Genomic DNA, 14,406 nt, shown 5'->3' on the forward strand with positions numbered 1-14,406 from the left:
AAGGCCACTTGTTCTATTACAGTGGAGAAGAAGATAAACACCTTAACGGAGTGGGTTTCCTAATACATAAAGACATCAAGAACTCAGTTCTAGCTTGCAGCTTGATATTTAGCAGGATCATGTCCATACACTTGAAAGCTTCACCAGTCAACATCACCATCATTCAAGTGTATGCACCGACTACTGACTATGATGATGATTACAAGGAAAGTTTCTACAGTCGACTTCAGAATATCATAGATGCAATGCCGAAAAAAGATATTGTAATTGTGCAAGGTGTCTGGAATGCCAAAATAGGCATGGACGCCATAAACAACTGGCAGAATGTCATTGGGCCCTCCTGTAATGAACCGACTAATGACCAAGGCTTCCGATTATTGGAATTTGCTGGCTACAATAACTTAGTAGTAGCAAACACACTGGCAGCCCATAAACCATCAAGATGTTGGAGCTGGCACAACCCTGATGGACAACATCATAACCAGATAGATTACATCCTAATTAAAAAGTGTTTCCAGTCTGGTGTGAAGATACACAAGACACATAGCTTCCCGGGATCAGACATCAGCAGTGATCATAACCTGGTCCTAATGAGTTTTAAGATACGACTGAAAAAGATTTCTAAACCAAAGAACAGTTACATTAAATTTAATCTGGACCGGTTTAAAGACCCAAATACTTTCCATGAGTTCCAAGCTATAATAGGAGGGAAATTTGCTCCCCTGCTCACACTTTAGCAAGACCTAGAAACACTCACAAAAAGCTTTGAAAATGTAGTCACAGAAACAGCTACAGAGATATTAGGAACATATCGTCCCAAAAAGAAACAATGGATTACAAATGAGATTTTGAACCTTTGTGACCAAGAAGAGAACTTAAGAAAAGGAAAAAATCAGCTGAAGGAGCAACACAATATAGGATAATTAGCAACAAAATAAAAATCAGTATTGAAGCAGCAAAAGAAAATTGGATCAAAAACTGCTGTTTGGAGTTTGAAGAGAGCCTAAATGCAAACAACAGTAAGAAAGCTTTTAAAACTATTAAAGGGTTAACACAGACTATAGAACACAGAATAAGCACCATACAAGACAAAACTGGCAACTGCTTCACTAAAGAGAACGACATTATAAATAGATGGACAGAATAGTGCTCTGAGCTCTACAGCTATAACTCCAATAGAGCTCCTAATGTTCTGAAAGTTAACAACCCAACAGAAGAAACAAACTTTTCCATCCTATGGGAGGAAGTTCAAGCAACCATTAAATCACTAAAGACAGGCGAATCTCCTGGCATAGATAACATCCCATCTGAACTTGTAAAAAATGGAGGCAGCAGTATGGTTGACATACTCATGATGATTTGCAACAAAATATGGCAGAGTGGAGAATGGTCAACAACTTGGACTAAATCACTAATTATAATGCTTCCTAAAAAAGGAAACCTACAGCTATGTGAAAATTACAGGACCATCAGCTTAATTAGCCACCCAGTAAGGTGATGCTAAAAATCATACTGAACAGACTAACACTCCAGGCCGAGAAGATTATTTCTGAAGAACAAGCTGGTTTTCAATCAGGCAGGAGTACCACTGAACAAATTTTCAACCCACCTGTACTCTGCAAGAAATACAGTTCACATCAGCAAGACCTGTACCTTGTTTTTATTGATTTAAAAAGGCCTTCGACAGAGTTTGGCACACAGCACTGTGGGCAACAATGAAGCAATTTAGCATCAACAGTAAACTCATTGACGTAATTAAAAATTTATATGAAAAGGTCAGTAGTGCAGTATTATTCAATGGTGCCGTTGGTGCCTAGCTCCGTACCACTGTAGGAGTATGACAGGGATGCATAGTCTCTGCTGCACTTTTTAACCTCCGTGGCAAACCCCGTGGTAGACCCTTACCTGGAAGCTTCCAGAGCCTTGTAGAAGGACGGTATACTAGGTCTATTTGGAGACCAGGGAGTGGGCGGGCACAGCCCGCCCACGACTAAAAGGCCCCTCTTAATACAAGAGGGATCCCTTTAAAAAAAAAACATGGCCCCAACAGAGTACAGGGGACAACTGAAAAAAAAAACAGGGACGGGAGTGGAGGTCAAAGGTTTAAAATGAGGGAACCAGAAGGGGACACCGAGCGGAGAACCCTGGACAGCGCCCACTGCCCCTCAAAGGTGTCGAGAGAGCCCGTGGATGCCGCCCAAAGGAACTCTGCCCGGATTCATGAGCGGAGAGCGGAGCGGAAATAGGCCCCACAGTCACAGGCTTCTCCCCAGCCAGCCTCCTCTCCTGAGTGTTATAAATGGCTACCTTGGCCATAGCCAGGAGGAGGCTGAGGAGGAGGTCCTGCGACTTAGTGGGGCCATGGATGGGGTGTGCTAGAATGAGGAGGTGAGGGGAGAAGTGCAGCCAGAACCTCAGCAGGAGGTTCTGGAGGAGCCAGAAGAGGGGCTGCAACCTGACGCACTCGATGTAAATGTGCACCAGGGTCTCCCTCGTGCCACAAAAGAAACAGGTATCTGGGAGGGGGGTGAACCACGCCAGGTACACGCCCATGCTCACCACTCCATGCATATAAAACTATGTACGAGTACTGCGTGCAGATGTGGTCTCCTCACGTCAAAAAAGATATATTGGCATTAGAAAAGGTTCAGAAAAGGGCGACTAAGATGATTAGGGGCTTGGAAAGGGTCCCATATGGGGAGAGGCTAGAGAGACTGGGACTTTTCAGTTTGGAAAAAAGGCGATTGAGGGGCGATATGATAGAGGTATATAAAATCATGAATGGTGTGGAGAAAGTGAATATAGAAAAATTATTTACCTTTTCCCATAATACAAGAACTAGGGGACACCAAATGAAATTGATGGGTAGTAGGTTCAAAACTAATAAAAGGAAATTTTTCTTCACACAGCGCACAGTCAACCTGTGGAACTCCTTGCCCGAGGAGGCTGTGAAGGCCAGGACTCTATTAGGGTTTAAAAAAGAGCTTGATAAATTTTTGCAGGTTAGGTCCATAAATGGCTATTAGCCAGGAATAAAGTATGGTGCCCTAGCCTTCATAACAAGGGCAGGAGATGGATGGCAGGAGATAAATCACTTGATCATTGTCTTCTGTTCTCCTTCTCTGGGGCACCTGGCATTGGCCACCGTCGGCAGATGGGATGCTGGGCTCGATGGACCTTTGGTCTGACCCAGTATGGCCATTCTTATGTTCTTATGTTCTTATGATTCTCCAGCTGATGTCCCCGGTGGGCCACGGGACCAGGGAAGAATATAGGCTGGCCCACCGGGGCTCCCCATCCTCCGAAGATGGTAGAAGGTCCCGCCACTTGTGGTCTGGGCGGGACATGAGGGTGGGATAGTGGAGCATGTGAAGCACGAGCGTATACAGATGATGTCTGGGCACGGTTCGAAAGGGGACCGGCTGCAAGGTGTGCAGCCGGCTGGGATGATGCAGGGGAGGTGGGGTGGGAAGGCTCACAGAGCTGAGGGCCCACAGAGAGATCCGGAGGGCCAGGAGTGAGAGGTGGGCAGGGTGCACCCTCTCGCACGACCCGGCACAGGTAGACGTGAGCAGCGGGTGGCAAGGCGGCCTTCACCTCCTTGAGTACGCTCTGGGAAGAATGTAGGGTGGAGAGCCCCATGAGCCGGGTGAGCGCCGGGGCCTCCATCCAGTCTCCCCGGCCATACTCTAGGAGGTCTCTGACCCTGGTGATTCTACCGAGGACCAGCCTCCGGCACACCATGGGGTACTCTGCCGCCTGCACACGGAGGTATGGGTTGTGTAGCAGGGGTTCCGCGTGGAGGTCGTCCCCCTTGGCGGCCCCTAAAGACCTGAAGACGGAGAGCAGCCGCCAGGTGCAGAGCAGGTCCTGGTAGAAGGCTGGCAGCTCCAAGAGGTCTCGTGGATGGCCTTTCAAAGGCAAATAAAGGAGCTGCTGGTAGCATCAGAGACCTCGGAAGCGACGGAGGAAAACATGCGCCAGTGTGCTCCACACTGGACTATCGGCACTATTGCTGTTAAGGAGTCCCTGCAGGGCCCGGAGGTGGAAGACATGGACCTGAGTGTGTAGGCAGGTCAGGCCCTGCCCTCCCTCCTCCAGGGAGAGATGAAGAACCCCTGCAGGGACCCAATGCAGTCCTGGCCAAAAGAACTCCAGAACGACCTGGAGGGCGGCCAGGAAACCGGGGGGATGGGACAAGGGTGTTGAGACGGTGCCAGATCATGGACAGGACTAGTTGGTTAAGCATGAGTGCCCTCCTCCGTAGGGAGAGGCACTGGAGCAGCCCCGCCCACCTCCGCAACCGCTTAGCCACCCTGCCCTCTAAACCCTGCCAGTTTTCTGGCAGAGAGGGGTGCGTAGCAGATAGAAAGATGCCTAGATAGGATAGCAGACCCGCGCTCCACCGTATGGCCTGAAGCGCAGGTGGGAGGTGGCCCGCCTGCCACCCAGCCCCAACCACCAGGCCAGAGCTCTTGACCCAGTTGACCCGGGCAGAGGAGGCTGCCAAGTAAACGGCTTGGCAGGCCTCCAACCGCACCAGGTCTCCCGGGTCCTGTACAACAAGGAGCACGTCATCGGCGTACGCTGACAGAACCAGCCACAGCTCTGGCTCACAGAGCATCAACCCCGTCAGCCTTCGTCAAAGGAGATGGAGGAAGGGCTCGATGGTCGGAGCGTAGAGCTGGCCCAACAACGGGCAGCCTTGACCCACCCTCGCCCAAAGCTGACCGGAGCGGTCAGGATCCAGTTGAGCTTGACCAAACACTCTGAGGCAGTGTACAGCACCCACAGAAACCTGATGAAACGGGGTCCGAAGCCGAAAGCCCGCAGAGTGCCCAGGAGATACCCGTGGTCCACCCTGTCGAACGCCTTCTCCTGATCCAGGGACAGGAGGGTGAACGACAGACCATCCCTACACCCGAACTCCAAAACATCCCGGACCAGATAGAGGTTGTCAAAGATGGTGTGGCCCAGGACAGTGTATGTCTGGTCGGGGTGGACCATGTCCTGCCGCACGGACGCCAAGCAACGGGAAATGGCTTTAGCAATAATCTTGTAGTCCGTGCTGAGGAGCAAGATGGGACGCCAGTTCCGAAGGTTCTGGGGGTCCGCCTTTTTGGGCAGCAGGGTGAGGATGGCCCGCCTGCACGACGGGGGAGGACCCCGCTTTGCAAGCACTCGGCCCAGACGCTGAGCAGGTCTGGACCGAGGATGTCCCAAAACACGCGGTAGAACTCTACGGTCAGCCCGTCCGTGCCCGGGGACTTGTGGGTGGGAATGAGACTGAGGGCTTCCGAGAGCTCCGCCAGAGTGAGAGGGCGCTCTAGCCAGTCCCGGTCGCCCGTGCTGACCGAAGGGAGTTGGTCCCAAAGCACTCTGCAGGTGTTGGCGTCGGTCGGATCCGGGGAGAAAAGGGTGGCGTAGAAGGAGTGAGCCCTCTCGCGCATCTCCGCTGGATCTGTAAGAGGGGTGCCATCCTCCGCAAGGAGGCAGAGGATATGTTTCTTGGCACCCCTCTTTTTCTCCAGGGCATAGAAGAAGCAGGAGCCACGGTTCATCTCCTGAAGGAGATGGATCCGCGACCTCGCAAAGGCCCCCTGTGCCCGAAGGGCATCGAGGGCCCTGAGCTCGTCCAGCTTCTCCTGGTACATGACGCAGAGGGATGGATCTCCGGGGCTGGTGGCCAGGTGCCTCTCCAGCTCAAGAATCTCCCGCTCCAGCTGTCCTATCAATGCATCCCGCTGCCGGCTGGCCCCCCGGGTATAGTCACGGCAGAAGAGCTGCGTGCGCACATTTCCCAGATCCCACCACCACCGCGCCAAGGTAAAGGCACACTGTTGCCCGTGCCAGGCCAGCCAGAACTCCTGGAAGGACGCCACGAAGCCCACATCCTCCAGCAGCTTCTTATTAAAATGTCAGTAGGCCGACCCACACTTCCCCGGCAAGAGGGAAGCCTTCATGGCCACTAAGTAGTGGTCCGAGAAGGGGGCCGGCTGCACGCTGGAGGAGTGGGCCCGCGAGAGATGGTGGCGAGAGATGTAGATGCGGTCCAACTGGGAGTGCATGGATTTGTGGCCCACCACTTGGACGTAGGTAAAGACAGTGTCCTCATCTGGGTGGTGGCTGCACCAGATGTCCACCAGGAAGTGATGATTGATAAGCTCCCTGAGGATGTCTGCAGCGGCCAGGCACTGCTCCATCCCCGTGTGGTCCCGTTCCTCGAGGGTGCAGTTGAAATCCCCGCCGAGCATCAGGCACTTGTGAGGATCGATGGAGTCAAGGAAGGCTGCCGCCTGCCAGAAGAAGGATGTTCTCTCCGGGCCGGATGTTGGGGCGTAGACGTTGATGAGGTGGAGGGGCAGCCCCTCCACCCGTACCCGGAGATACAGCAGGCGGCCTGGCATGACCTCGACACTCCCCAGCACCTCGGGCTGCAGGTCTGGGGAGAACAGGGTCACCAGCCCAGCCCAATGGGCCGAGAGGTGACTAAGGTGGACCCCATTTCCCCACTCCAGCTGCCAGCTGGCTTTGGCGGCCAGAGTAGTGTGGGTCTCCTGGAGGAAGGTGACCGAGTACCTTCCCTCTCGGAGGAAGGAGAGCACCCGGCACCTGCGGAGACCTAACCCACAGCCCCAGGTGTTCAAGGTGGCAAAGATGATCAGCGGCATTTAGAGGGCTGGGGAGGATCCTCGCCGGAGGGAATGCCAGTGGTCCCCGTGGGGCCGCGCAGCAAGCCATGGCCGATGCCATAGGTGATTAGGGCATGATGGAAGCTGCGGGCCCGTTGGTAGGCCATGGCATCCCTCCTCAAGGTCCCCTTGCCCTCCTTCAGAAGGGCCCTCACGGACTCAAGGATGAGATGGAAGTCACCCCAGTGCTGGAGGGTGAGAGCTACTTTGTTCTTGGAGCCGCGAATGTCCTCCAAGAACTCACGCATCTCGTCCACCAGCGCATGGGGTGGCAAGGGCTTGGGGTCCTGAGTGCCCCTCGGCCTCGTATCCTTCTGGGCTCCGCAGCTGGCAGGGAAGGTCATGCAGTGGCTGGGGTTTGGTTTTGGGAGGACTAGGGGTGGCAGAGGGAGAGCAGCCCCAGAGGTGCTGGGAGAGGGCGAGACAAAGGGGGCCTCCCGAGGGATTGTGGCTTCGGGAGTAGTTATGAGCAGACGAGGGTCGAGGGGAGGTGCAGGAAGAATGGGGATGGGGGCAAAGGTGATGAATGTATTGGGGGGAGGGTGAGTGTCGTGGAGAGAAGGGGAAGGCGGAGGGAGAGGGGGCTGGAGAGAGAGAGGAGGAGGAGAAAGAGAGTCTGGAGGGGGTTGGAGCGCAGTTTCTGGGACAGGACTTTGACCGGAAGAGGGGGTGGAAGTGGGGGTATGAGTAAGAGGGGTGTGTTCGAGGGGGAGCTTTTCCAGGAGGCAAGAGGGGAAGAGGGGATAAGGGCGAGCTGCCATTGCGTCTAACAGCAGGCAACAGTGAGGTGGAGGGGTCGGCGTTGGGGTTTTTGATACCGGGGGGGCAGGGTACGAGGGGAACACAAATCCCTCCGGGATATCTGGGGGCAGGACAGCTACAGCTGGGAGGTGATCCTCAGCTGGGGGGGGTGGTCGCACCCTGTGATGTCCCAGAACAAGGGAAGATAATGGTTGGGGGATCGCTGGCAGGTGGGGAGAGAGAAGGTGATGGGGGCGGCTGGGTGTGGGTGGCTGGCCCATAGGCCTCTAGCAGAAGACCCCCTACGTCCAGAGCAGCCGGCGTAAGGCCTAGGACCTCCACCTCCTGCGAGGGAGGGTGAGGCCGAGGCTCATCTCCTCTGGGCACCCCACGACAGTGGTCTGGGCAGTGGTCGGAGGGGTGTCAGAGGAGGGCACAGGCTCAGGACAAGCCCCCTCTGCCCCTTTGGGCTTGGGCTCCGGGACAGGAGGGGTGATATTCTCCATTGCCGCCGCGGCAGCCTCAGTCACCCCCGGCAGATGGTCAGTAGCCAGGGGTTTAGCAGATGGATCAGCGCTGGCGGCTCTTTTTAATGCTTTGTCTGGCACATCCACCCCGTCCTCCAACAGGATGGAGTGCTGGGTGCGTGCACTTCTTTTTTTGCGCTTCCCCCTTACCAATACCCAGTCCTCCATAGAGGTGGGCTCAGTGGTAGAGGTGGAAGGACCAGGGGACGGAGGCAATGAGGAGGGAGGGAAGGAGAAGGAGGATGGGACAGTGAGGGAGAGCCCTGGGGTGGGTCCTGTCTGGGTCCTGCCACCGGCCCTGCCTCCCTCTCCTCCACAGACCTGGCTTGAATGCCCGCTCGGGCACCGGCGCCTGCTTCTTCTTGCCCTTCACCATGTGCCTGGGCATCCTTCGACACCCGAGCAGCGATGGTTCCATCCAGGACGGGAAGAGGAGGGGTGGTCCCAGGGCCTGTCACGGTCAGGGTGTTGCCGGTCATGTGGCTGGAACCTCCCGGATCGGAGGAGGTCCCGGGCTCTTCTCTTTCATGCTGGGCCAGGGGGCAATCCCTCCAGACATGCCCCGCCGCCCAACACACGAAGCATCGGGTCTCCCCCAAGGTGTAAAAGACCCGGTACTGGGCCCCTTGATAAGGCATCAATATAGTCCCCTCCTGGGCCACCCCGCCCTGTGCTGCCGCCAGTGGCAGTTGGATTCGCGCCTGCCAGCGGAAGGAGAGCACGTGCCGTAGGGCAGGGTCTTTGCAGCCAAGAGGGAGGGCACTCAGGACCGACAAGGGTTGGCGCAGGGAGGTGAGGAAAGGCAGAAGGGTGGAATTGGGAAGGAAGGAGGCGACAGAAGAGAAAACCACCCGCACGCCCAGGTCCTCAAGTGGCTCCACGGGCACATAGATGCCCCCGACCGCCAAGCCCCTCTCCACCGCCTCCTGCAGGGCGGCCTCTGACACCAGGAAGAAGACGATCTTCCCGAACATTAAAGAGGCCGCCACCACGGCTGTGGGCCCCACCACCCGCGCCAATGCCCACACATAGGTCTCCACGTGGGGCGAGGCTGACACCATGAGGCAGCAGACTCCGTGCCTCCTGGTGAGGGCGGGAAAAGGGCCATGACCGTTGGGGATGGTATTCTGAGAAGAGGCGGAAGGAGAAGAGTGCAAGGCAGCCGCCGCCACCTGGGTGTACAACCTGGGGGCTGGGGGATCCGAGCCCTCAGGATCAGTGGTGGGAGCAGGGGGAAGGGAAAGAGGGGCTGCAGCAGGTGCATCGGCAGCTGGAGTGGAGGACCCAGCTACGGGAAGTTTGGCCTTCCGGGCAGGGCTCTTGCCCTTTTTGGTCCCCTGGCCCTTCCTGTCCTTTTATGGGGGTGGATTAGGGGCAGGGTCACCAGAGGAGGATGCCGCGGCGGGGGCAGCAGGAGTCCCGGAGCCCATGCCCGCGCCCTCAACCGTCACACAGTTCCCGGAAGCCCTGGACGAGTCGGCCGCTGCTGCAGAGCTGGAAGGAGTGACAGTGGAGGTGAAGGGAGGGAGGGGGGCATCTATGGACAACCCCCCAGTGGGTGGGGAGGCCTTTTTATAAGGTATGAGGATTCGTGAAAAAAATGGGAGTGGGTCCTTTAACTAGTGGGGGAGGGGAGAGGGGAAAAAGAAAGAGAAAATGAAAATGAAAATGGCTGCCCCTCCCCTACCAGCCAGGCTGAAGACCTGGGCAGGCAGGGGTGGGGCAGGAGGGTAAGAAAAACAAAGGAAAGGGAACACAAAAAGCCCACAACTCCCAACACAAGATGATAAGATGGCTCCTGCTTCTGCACTGGGATGTGGGGGGAATTCAAGATTTGTGTGTGGGGAGGTGAGTGCAAGGAAGAGGAGGGGGCTCAGGCACCGAACAAAAGAAGGGGTTGGGATTCGTGGGCACAAAGGGGAGGGAGAAGAGGGGGAAGAAAGGGGGTGGCAGAGCCAACCAAAAAGTGGGAGGGGCAGGGGGTATAAAGGGAGGGATGTGCCCATGGGTGCCTGAGGGCTGGGCCCACAGTAGCTGCTGCAGAGCATCACAGAAACAGAGGGAGGAGGACGGGGCAGATGGTTAGGGTGGGGCCCAGATGGAGAGGGCCCCAGCAGCAGCTGGGTGTAGGGGGGCGGCAAAGGAGGCAGTGGCTGCAGGGGTGGGGCAGGGACCACACCCTAACTCCCCACCCCCAACTACGCAGCCACCCCTGTGGAGCCCTGATGGAGAGGGACCCCACCTAAACTCACCCCCTGCCAGCCATTCCACAGCAAGCTGTGGAGGGAAAGCCTGGCCACTGCCCAAGAAAGCCCCTTACCTCCTCCAAAGCAGTGAGGATGCAGCAGCCAGTAGATGGAAAGAGTGGGCCCAAAGGGAGGGCCAGAAAATTCCCCCCCAGAAGATGGAAAAAGGTGGGGGGAAGGGTACCCCCTTCCCTGCCAAGAGGCAGGGCAGCAAGAGTCCCCCCACACACCACCCACCCAGCAGCTCCAGAGGAAACTTTAGCCAGGAAGGGTGGTGTGGGGGGAGGAAAGAAGCAACCTGCCCAAGGCAGGGAAAGGGAAGCTGGCCCAAGAAAGGGGCCAAAAGACAGTCCCAGATGGGGTCGAAGCAGCCAAAGGCTGCCTGCCCCCCAGTACTCACCTCCCAACTGTGGGGCTCCCCAGGTGGGATCCCCGCAGCCTGGAGGACAGAGCGTTTCTGTTCCCTGTCTAGGCCCAGACCTTCATTGGTCAGATAGGCCCTGTGCTCCTTATAAAAGGCTTCCCATCTGGTAGCAGGGCGGAAGGTTTTGAGAGGAGCAGGAGCAGGAGCAGGAGCAGGAGCAGGAGCAGGAGGTACCACGGGGAAGTGGTGGGCGAAGTGGCCCAGGGTGAGGCTACTACTTTGGGGCAGGGGTAAAGGTCCTGCCGGTTGCCTCTTGTTCTCATAGGGACCCTGGCCCAGAGTCCAGGGTAGAGGGTGGGTCTGGACTCCCCCCACCCTTCCCCCGAGGGATCATTTTACTGGAACAGGCGCGGGCCTGCAAGGGACTGGTATTATTCTCCCTGTACTGGTCCTGCCTATGATGAGGATGGCTTGCTAAGTGGAGACCCCAGCCTTTGGAAGGGCCTGGGCAAAAGGGGGGCCTCCGTGAGTCTTTGAGGCAGCACAGATCTGCCAGGAAGCGCAGGGACCCACAGAGGCTGACAAGGGACTTTGTCACACATCTTTCTGGAATGTATCATGATAGATGCTCTAGATGACCACTTTGGAACTGTAAGTATTGGCAGTCAATCTATAACCAACTTACGTTTTGCAGATGACATTGTTGGGCTGGCAGGGAGTGAAAAAGAACTAGATAACCTTGTTAAATGCCTAGATAAAACTTCAACAAAATATGGCATGGAAATAAATGCAGAAAAAAGAAAACTCATGACCAACAATCCTAGGGGTATATCCCCACAAATATCCATAAAACAGCAGATATTGGAAAAAGTAAAACAATTTAAATACTTAGGGTCGATCATCTCTGATGCCGATACAAAACCAGAACTACACACCAGAACAGCAATAACAACTGCAGCAATGGCAAAATTAAAACCAATCTGGAAAGACAAAAACATATCTCTAACATCAAAACTAAGGCTCATGCAAGCTCTTGTACACTACATTTTTTTATATGCTTGTGAGACCTGGACTCTGACAGCAGAGCTAGGCTACGTCTACACGTGCACCCAACTTCGAAATAGCTTATTTCGATGTTGCGACATCGAAATAGGCTATTTCGATGAATAACGTCTACACGTCCTCCAGGGCTGGCAACGTCGATGTTCAACTTCGACGTTGCTCAGCCCAACATCGAAATAGGCACAACGAGGGAACGTCTACACGTCAAAGTAGCACACATCGAAATAAGGGAGCCAGGCACAGCTGCAGACAGGGTCACGGGGCGGACTCAACAGCAAGCCGCTCCCTTAAAGGGCCCCTCCCAGACACACTTTCATTAAACAGTGCAAGATACACAGAGCCAACAACTAGTTGCAGACCCTGTATATACAGCACGGACCCCCAGCTGCAGCAGCAGCAGCCAGAAGCCCTGGGCTAAGGGCTGCTGCCCACGGTGACCACAGAGCCCCGCAAGGGCTGGAGAGAGAGTATCTCTCAACCCCCCAGCTGATGGCCGCCATGGAGGACCCCGCTATTTCGATGTTGCGGGACGCGGATCGTCTACACATCCCTACTTCGATGTTGAACGTCGAAGTAGGGCGCTATTCCCATCCGCTCATGGGGATAGCGACTTCGACGTCTCGCCGCCTAACGTCGATTTCAACTTCGAAATAGCGCCCAACACGTGTAGACGTGACGGGCGCTATTTCGAAGTTACTGCCGCTACTTCGAAGTAGCGTGCACGTGTAGACGCAGCCCTAGAGTGCAAGATCAAGGCCCTCGAAATGAGGCTATACTGTAAGCTTCTTAATATGCCCTACATGGCACGTATAAGTAATGAAGAGGTCAGAAACATCATCCACTTAGCAACAGGACCTCACCATGACCTATTATCCAGAGTGAAAAAGAGCAAACTAAGATGGTATGGACACACAAAGAGATCATCAGGCCTGTCCAAGACCATACTGCAAGGCACAGTCAATGGTAAAAGGACACGTGGCAGACAGAAAAAGCAATGGATAGACAACATTAAAGAATGGACAGGGATGAGCTTTGCCGCAACTCAAGAATTGGCACATGACTGCCAAAAATGGAGAGACACTATAAAGAACGTTGTCATGAAGGCACCGCAATGACCTCAGTCAAAGGACTGATGATGATGATGTCAGCTGCTGAGAGGGAACCCTGGCTTCTCAGTCCCAAAGAGAAACATTCCCATTTCCCTGCTTTCATGCCTCAGGGAATGCAGGTCTGCAGACAGCTCCAAAATGATGTCCATGTCCAGCACATAAATGGTGCATCACAATCATGACGGACTAAAGCAGGCTTTTTCTTTCTTAGGTCTACTCTGGAAATAACATTATTGAAACCACTTGCAAACCCAAGGTAATATCAGGCTAGATCAATATTGGATTGCATCTGTTCTTGCAGCACAATCCCTGCATGTTTAGTGTGATCTTGGCAGGAGTTGATGAAAACAGCCAGTTTAGCAAGCAACACAAGCTCTGACAAATGTTTCAAACCTACATGACATCAACTCTATGTAGATATTGGCATTATCAATAGTGGAGGTATCTTGGCATTTAGCTTTGAAAGTAATATTGTGGTGTGCCTCAGTTTCCCGTTTCCACAACAAATCACAATGGTAATAGCTTTTCTGTTGTGAAAAATGTCTGGTATTGTTTATAGGCACAAGCTATAAAAGATCAGAATAAAAAGGCTTTCTGCAATAAGGTGTGTTCTCATGTAGCCAAACAGCAACACCATAGTGCAGAATACTAAAACATCTAATATGTTCAAGGATTTTTCCAAAGAATCATGTATTGTACCAACAAATTTACAACAAATTTTAACATTAGCATGAATATTAACATCACCTCTGTCATAAATTGGCATTTATGTATCGCCTTTAGCATAGACATTTCATTTAATTACATCCTTGGGATTTTGGTCTTTTAGAGCTAACCTGCAGCTTTCATTTGTAGAATTGAGTCCATGGTGCATGGCTGGCTTGGGCAGTCCAGCCCTCTACTGGCCCACCCCTGCTGTCTGGGGCTCTTTCCATTCCCTTTACCCCACCATTGCCCAGACCCGCCTCCCCATCACCACACCTGGATCCCCGGCTCCACAACATCCAGCATGTCAGCTGGCAGACATCCCAGCTTGCAGTCTGAGCTCTGGAGTGGTGATCAGGCACTCAGCTGAGTGCTGCCTCCAGGGTGGTGGGTGGGCAGCATGGCCCTCAGCCCTGAAACACTGGGTGCATGGGGCGGGGGGGGCGGGTCTGAGCACAAGCTCCAGCTACCTGAAGTCCCTGGCTGGAGGTCCAATCCCAGTAGCCTCAGCCTGGGTCAAGGAGTGCCAAAGCCCACACAAAGTGTATGAAGGGGTGAGGGAGAGGAAAAAGCAGCCCCCATCTGAATCTCAGGTACCTTGCCCAGGGGAGGTGGAGGAAGATGGGATCCCTGCAGCTCTTGCTGACCCAGCTCTGGTGGAGTAAGGGGGAACAGGCAGGCTTGGGACCACAGCTCAGCCATCAGAAGAACCAGGCAGATAGTCGTGGCTACCCACAGCAGTCCTCTAGCTGCCCGCTGTGTGGGGGCCAAAACAACACCAAAATCAGCCCCAGCCTCTATCCCTGACACCTGGATTCCTTTCCTGCTTGGGGTAGGTTGAGGTCTCTGATTCTGTGGCTCCGCATAGCTACCAACAAGGCTCTTACTGTGGCCAGGGTGCAGCAACAAGGCCCCACCCCAGGCTGAAGCCACATCAGGGAGAACTTTCCAGGCAGCTGT

This window comes from Carettochelys insculpta, chromosome 4, assembly GCF_033958435.1.
Source record: "Carettochelys insculpta isolate YL-2023 chromosome 4, ASM3395843v1, whole genome shotgun sequence".
Lineage (NCBI taxonomy): Eukaryota > Metazoa > Chordata > Testudines > Carettochelyidae > Carettochelys > Carettochelys insculpta.